This window comes from Barbus barbus, assembly GCF_936440315.1.
Source record: "Barbus barbus genome assembly, chromosome: 21".
NCBI classification, from domain to species: Eukaryota; Metazoa; Chordata; class Actinopteri; order Cypriniformes; family Cyprinidae; genus Barbus; species Barbus barbus.
Genome location: NC_136749.1, coordinates 22347129 through 22353128, shown reverse-complemented (window position 1 = coordinate 22353128; position 6000 = coordinate 22347129).

The following is a 6000-nucleotide window of genomic DNA, read 5'->3' as shown; positions in this document are numbered from 1 at the left end:
TTTTTGAAAGTGGAAAAAGAACATATAATTTACAGTGAATAACCGTAAATTGACATTCCCAGAATTCCCTGTTACATTTCAAATTTTATGTTTTTTTGTTGTTGTTGAAATAACTATGTTTCTTCTTAGGTTTTTCTTATCGGTTTTGCACATTAGGGTTGTATGTTACACCTAATGTTGTTAAATTAATGTTTATTGCATTATTTCAGTTTCATGTGTGTTACCATGATGGCGTTTAATGTTTGTGTGAATGACACTGTGTCCTTTCTATATGTTAATACAGGTCCTTTTCAAAAAATTAGCATATTGTGATAAAGTTCATTATTTTCTGTAATGTACTGATAAACAACAGACTTTCATATATTTTAGATTCATTACAACACAACTGAAGTAGTTCAAGCCTTTTATTGTTTTAATATTGATGATTTTGGCATACAGCTCATGAAAACCCAAAATTCCCATCTCAAAAAATTAGCATATCATGAAAAGGTTCTCTAAACGAGCTATTAACCTAATCATCTGAATCAACTAATTAACTCTAAACACCTGCAAAAGATTCCTGAGGCTTTTAAAAACTCCCAGCCTGGTTCATTACTCAAAACCGCAATCATGGGTAAGACTGCCGACCTGACTGCTGTCCAGAAGGCCATCATTGACACCCTCAAGCAAGAGGGTAAGACACAGAAAGAAATTTCTGAACGAATAGGCTGTTCCCAGAGTGCTGTATCAAGGCACCTCAGTGGGAAGTCTGTGGGAAGGAAAAAGTGTGGCAGAAAACGAGCACAACGAGAAGAGGTGACCGGACCCTGAGGAAGATTGTGGAGAAGGACCGATTCCAGACCTTGGGGGACCTGCGGAAGCAGTGGACTGAGTCTGGAGTAGAAACATCCAGAGCCACCGTGTACAGGCGTGTGCAGGAAATGGGCTACAGGTGCCGCATTCCCCAGGCCACTTTTGAACCAGAAACAGCGGCAGAAGCGCCTGACCTGGGCTACAGAGAAGCAGCACTGGACTGTTGCTCAGTGGTCCAAAGTACTTTTTTCGGATGAAAGCAAATTTTGCATGTCATTCGGAAGTCAAGGTGCCAGAGTCTGGAGGAAGACTGGGGAGAGGGAAATGCCAAAATGCCTGAAGTCCAGTGTCAAGTACCCACAGTCAGTGATGCTGGTGTTGGTCCACTGTGTTTTATCAAGGGCAGGGTCAATGCAGCTAGCTATCAGGAAATTTTGGAGCACTTCATGCTTCCATCTGCTGAAAAGCTTTATGGAGATGAAGATTTCATTTTTCAGCACGACCTGGCACCTGCTCACAGTGCCAAAACCACTGGTAAATGGTTTACTGACCATGGTATTACTGTGCTCAATTGGCCTGCCAACTCTCCTGACCTGAACCCCATAGAGAATCTGTGGGATATTGTGAAGAGAAAGTTGAGAGACGCAAGACCCAACACTCTGGATGAGCTTAAGGCCGCTATCGAAGCATCCTGGGCCTCCATAACACCTCAGCAGTGCCACAGGCTGATTGCCTCCATGCCACGCCGCATTGAAGCAGTCATTTCTGCAAAAGGATTCCCGACCAAGTATTGAGTGCATAACTGAACATAATTATTTGAAGGTTGACTTTTTTTGTATTAAAAACACTTTTCTTTTATTGGTCGGATGAAATATGCTAATTTTTTGAGATAGGAATTTTGGGTTTTCATGAGCTGTATGCCAAAATCATCAATATTAAAACAATAAAAGGCTTGAACTACTTCAGTTGTGTTGTAATGAATCTAAAACATATGAAAGTCTAATGTTTATCAGTACATTACAGAAAATAATGAACTTTATCACAATATGCTAATTTTTTGAAAAGGACCTGTATTTAAAAGCTGCTTGTGATAGGCTTTGGTTCATCATGTGACTTTCTCATCGCCACCTGCTATTGGTGTTTATCAGTGTATTACAAAGGTTCAAAACACATTTCAGTACTTCAATAGGTTGGTATATTAACATTATATCAGTTAATGAAATTACAGTATTTAACTGTAAATTTAAGTTAAAACCGTAAAACCTAAAATGTTGCTACCTTATTTTTTACAGTAAAATTCTGGCAACCACAGCTGCCGTTTTTTACCGTACATTTTACGGCAATTTGTTTTACAGTGTAGCTTTATTAATTTATTTTTTACTTTATTTAGTTTTTACAGTTTTAATTTAAAAGTTTTATTATTTTTATATGAAGTTGAGATTTTTTATTTATTATGTCTATAGTTTTTATAAATGTATTATTTCAGGTTTAGCTTTACTACATCAAAATACACCAAATTTTGGCAACTAGCAAAATATTTGCTAAATATTTTTTTTATCAATACGCTATTTTTATATAATAACAATAAATGTAGCAAAGGCAAATGATAAAGTATAGAGTCATTGTAAAATGTATATCAATTTGCCTCTGAGAATGACTTCTCATACATGTTTAAATACAGAATGCCAAGACTGACTAATCAAAACAAGTATTCAGAGAGCCATGAAATTAAAATAAATACATCTTTAAATCATGTTATTGCCATTGTACATTTTTTTATTAAAACTATTTGGGTGTTGGGTAACTTTTATTCATTGTGTTGATATCACCTTTAGCTTCAGCCAAGAATGGAGAAGTTATGATTTCTCTATCCTGGGCCTGTGTTCATGTGATGCTATCTTGCATTCCAAAGAATGATATATACTCATAAGAAGACAGCACGACATCAACAGATGACAAAACAGCCAGATGTATTAGCCAAAGCTATATATGATTTCCAGGGCAGCAGCCTGTGGAGTCTAGGTCAACAACCGTTTTGACAATACTACGATTCAGTCAATAAGAATGTTTCTTTATGTATCAAGCAATATTTTGATATCAAACAATCTGTCAATAATTTCAATTTAAGAGACCATTATTCCTGTAAAGACAAATGCTGCCGTGTTTGAATGGGTTCTGTTGTAGTGACCTCAGGTGAACTGGACCTTCACAGGATCCAATAGAAGAGATCTCCTCATAGCATCTGTCCCATCAGAAACAAATGAGACTGGCCTTGGCAAACTGTCATTTTGGCAGGTTCATTTTTGCCTGCATTTTACAACAGGCAGAAACACGATCTAGATGTGCTCTAACCTTAAAGAAGATTAAAGAACTAATTTTTTTCCCCGATATTCCTATGCTGTCTTCCCTCCCTTTTGCTTTCTTTTGTTATTGAGACACACTACCTTGGGCTATAGTTTGTTGAGTGTAAGACGAAGCCAGTGTGGATATGTTTCTTCATGTTTTCTTGGTTAAATCGTAGGCCGTGCAATACACTGAAAGAGTTGTCATTGCAAAACTCAGCCTTTGTTTCACCTTTGAAAGCTTTTAAGCGGCTTTTAAAGGAAGAGTTCAACCATAAAAATAGCAACACTGTCATAATTTACTAACCCTCATGTTACTCCAAACCTGTTTGATTTTAACTTCACCATTTTATTTGATTTATTTTTACAAAACTTCTCCATCAGAAAGTCATAGGGGTTTGGAACAACAGGAGAGTAAGTAAACCATAAAAGTAATTTTTGGGTGAACTGTCCCTTTAAATATCATGTTTGTTATGCTTAGGCACTGTTGTTGAGTGCTGTTGGCATATTGGTTGCAGTGTTAAAGAACTGGATGTGCCAAGAACAGGACTAAAGCATTCTCAAATTCTTGCGTGATTCTTGAAGATGATGATAACGTTTGCAATATTGCGGTGGAAATTCCCTGCAAATGCCATCTATGTGAACAATGCCAGTCATGCCCCCCACCACAGATAAGGTCCAAAGCTGGCTCATTTCTGTTACCCCTCAGATGGGTATCAGCACAAGAAAAAAGATGATGAACTGTAGAATTGCAATTAAAATAAAAAAATATAAATAATTATTCATACACTACTGTTTAAAAGATTGGGGTTTCTTTTTTTTATCTTCTCAAGGCTGCATTTATTTGATCTAAAACACAGTAAAAACAGCAATATTGTGAAATATTATTACAATTTAAAATAACTGATTTCTATCTTAATATACTTTAAAATGTAATGTATTTCTGTGATGGCAAAGCTGAATTTTCAACAGCCATTACTGCAGTCTTCAGTGTCACGTGATCCTTCAGAAATCATTAATATGCTGATTTGGTGCTCAAGAAACATCTCTTATTATTATCGATGTTGATAACAGTTGTGCTGCTTAATATTTTTGTGGAAACTATGATCAATTTTGATGAATAGAACAACATTTATTTGAAGTATGTATTTTTTGTAACAATTTAAGTTTTTACTTTGACTTTTCATCCAACTTTTGAATGGTAGTATAAGCAAGCTTTGACAGCCATTGTTTCTATTGCAATGACTGTGTCCTGAAAATCAAAGTAAGCAGATCAACCTGAGTTCCTGAAATGTGACATTTCTGAGTAATAACTGTCACATGTTATAAGACTGTGTTGTCTAACCACTTTTTTTCAGTTGTCCTATCACATTATGTTCCTCAAATTGTCAAGAGATGCAGTATAACAGCATAAAAGCATTCTGACATTTCTTCGGTGGCCTACTTTTCTGCTAAATAAACCCAAGTAAGCTTAAGGCAAATCCATTCTCAGAGGAAAACAAATAAAGTGGAAGAACTATGAAGGGAAAAGCATTTCCAAGACACATTTTGCAGTGCAGAAGAAATGTACAGACATAATGGCATCCTATGGTATGTGTGAATGTCCTCTAGCTCTGTGACAGGTTAAGGGCAACAGTTTTGTACTTACCCCAGTTCAGGGGCAGCAGTAACGCCCCAGTCACCCAGAGAGAGAGCAGCCGTGTGAACATGCTGGAGGAGACAGAAGAACTGGCTGGGATCCTGACTGCTTGTCTTACTATCTATATGAGCGCATGCTGAAGTGAAAGGGAGTCAAGACTGGGGAGGGCTTGAGAGGGTTACAGGAAAACTTGTGACAGCATTGCTAGATTGGTCATTCATTTTCAGTTGCGTAACATTTCAAGCCAAAAGTATTAACATGTAAAAATGTATCTATGAGTAATTCTTTATAGCTGTCTTAAGGTTAAAATACTGCCCATTGCTTCAGTTTTTACTCTTTTTATTGTTCTTTACGAGTCTCGAGAGCTTTTGCACCACTAAAAGAATATGAAACCATGAGGTTTGTACACTGACAAATCCAAACACGCTCTAGACATTTATCTGTAGTTTCATCTTGACATTTTTCGCTTCATCTAAATTTCACACATTCATGGACTGAACGTTACTGTCTTAGCATAAACATAAGATTCACACGATTGAAATGAAAACAAAGGATCCTGGGAAGGTGAGAAGGCTCTAATCAAATGGCTTTTTAGCAAATATATTACTTTGTAAGGATTATTTCACCAATCTCTCACCACTTCTAAGGCCATTTCTGGTTTTTGTTTTTATTTTCTACTCTATTTCTAATAGGATTTCCATATATTTTTAATACAAGAAGATAGGGCCATTTTCTTATTCAAACAAGAAGAAGAAGTTAGCACACCACATCTGCAAAAGTAGAATGTTCTCGCCACAGGTGACGTTTTTCACATCCGCATTGAACTTTTGGTCTGTTGGATGTGTGTATTTTGATTGTAATCTCTGTGGGTTATTCTCTTATTCTCAATGTTGTCCGCATATCTGTTTTAGTTTCCAAATACAACTACTATATTGTAAAAATGCTTGTATATTCAAATATCCGGATGCAGTATATTGTTTTTGCTGTTCCAAGTTTCATAGCTGTGAACAGTTATGCGGTAAACCTGTTGGCCAACATCATTTGAGAAATTATTATGGGACAAGTTCTGACAAATATCTTGAAGTCACCACTTTCTCTTGGCAACCATAACTTCAAGTTTTGACAGATTTAATTTTAATAATGCAAAAAACCAAAGCCAGCCTGCTGACTGAAGGTTTCATATGGTGAGTCCATTTTGTTCCAGGTACCTTAACCCCCAGGACAGGA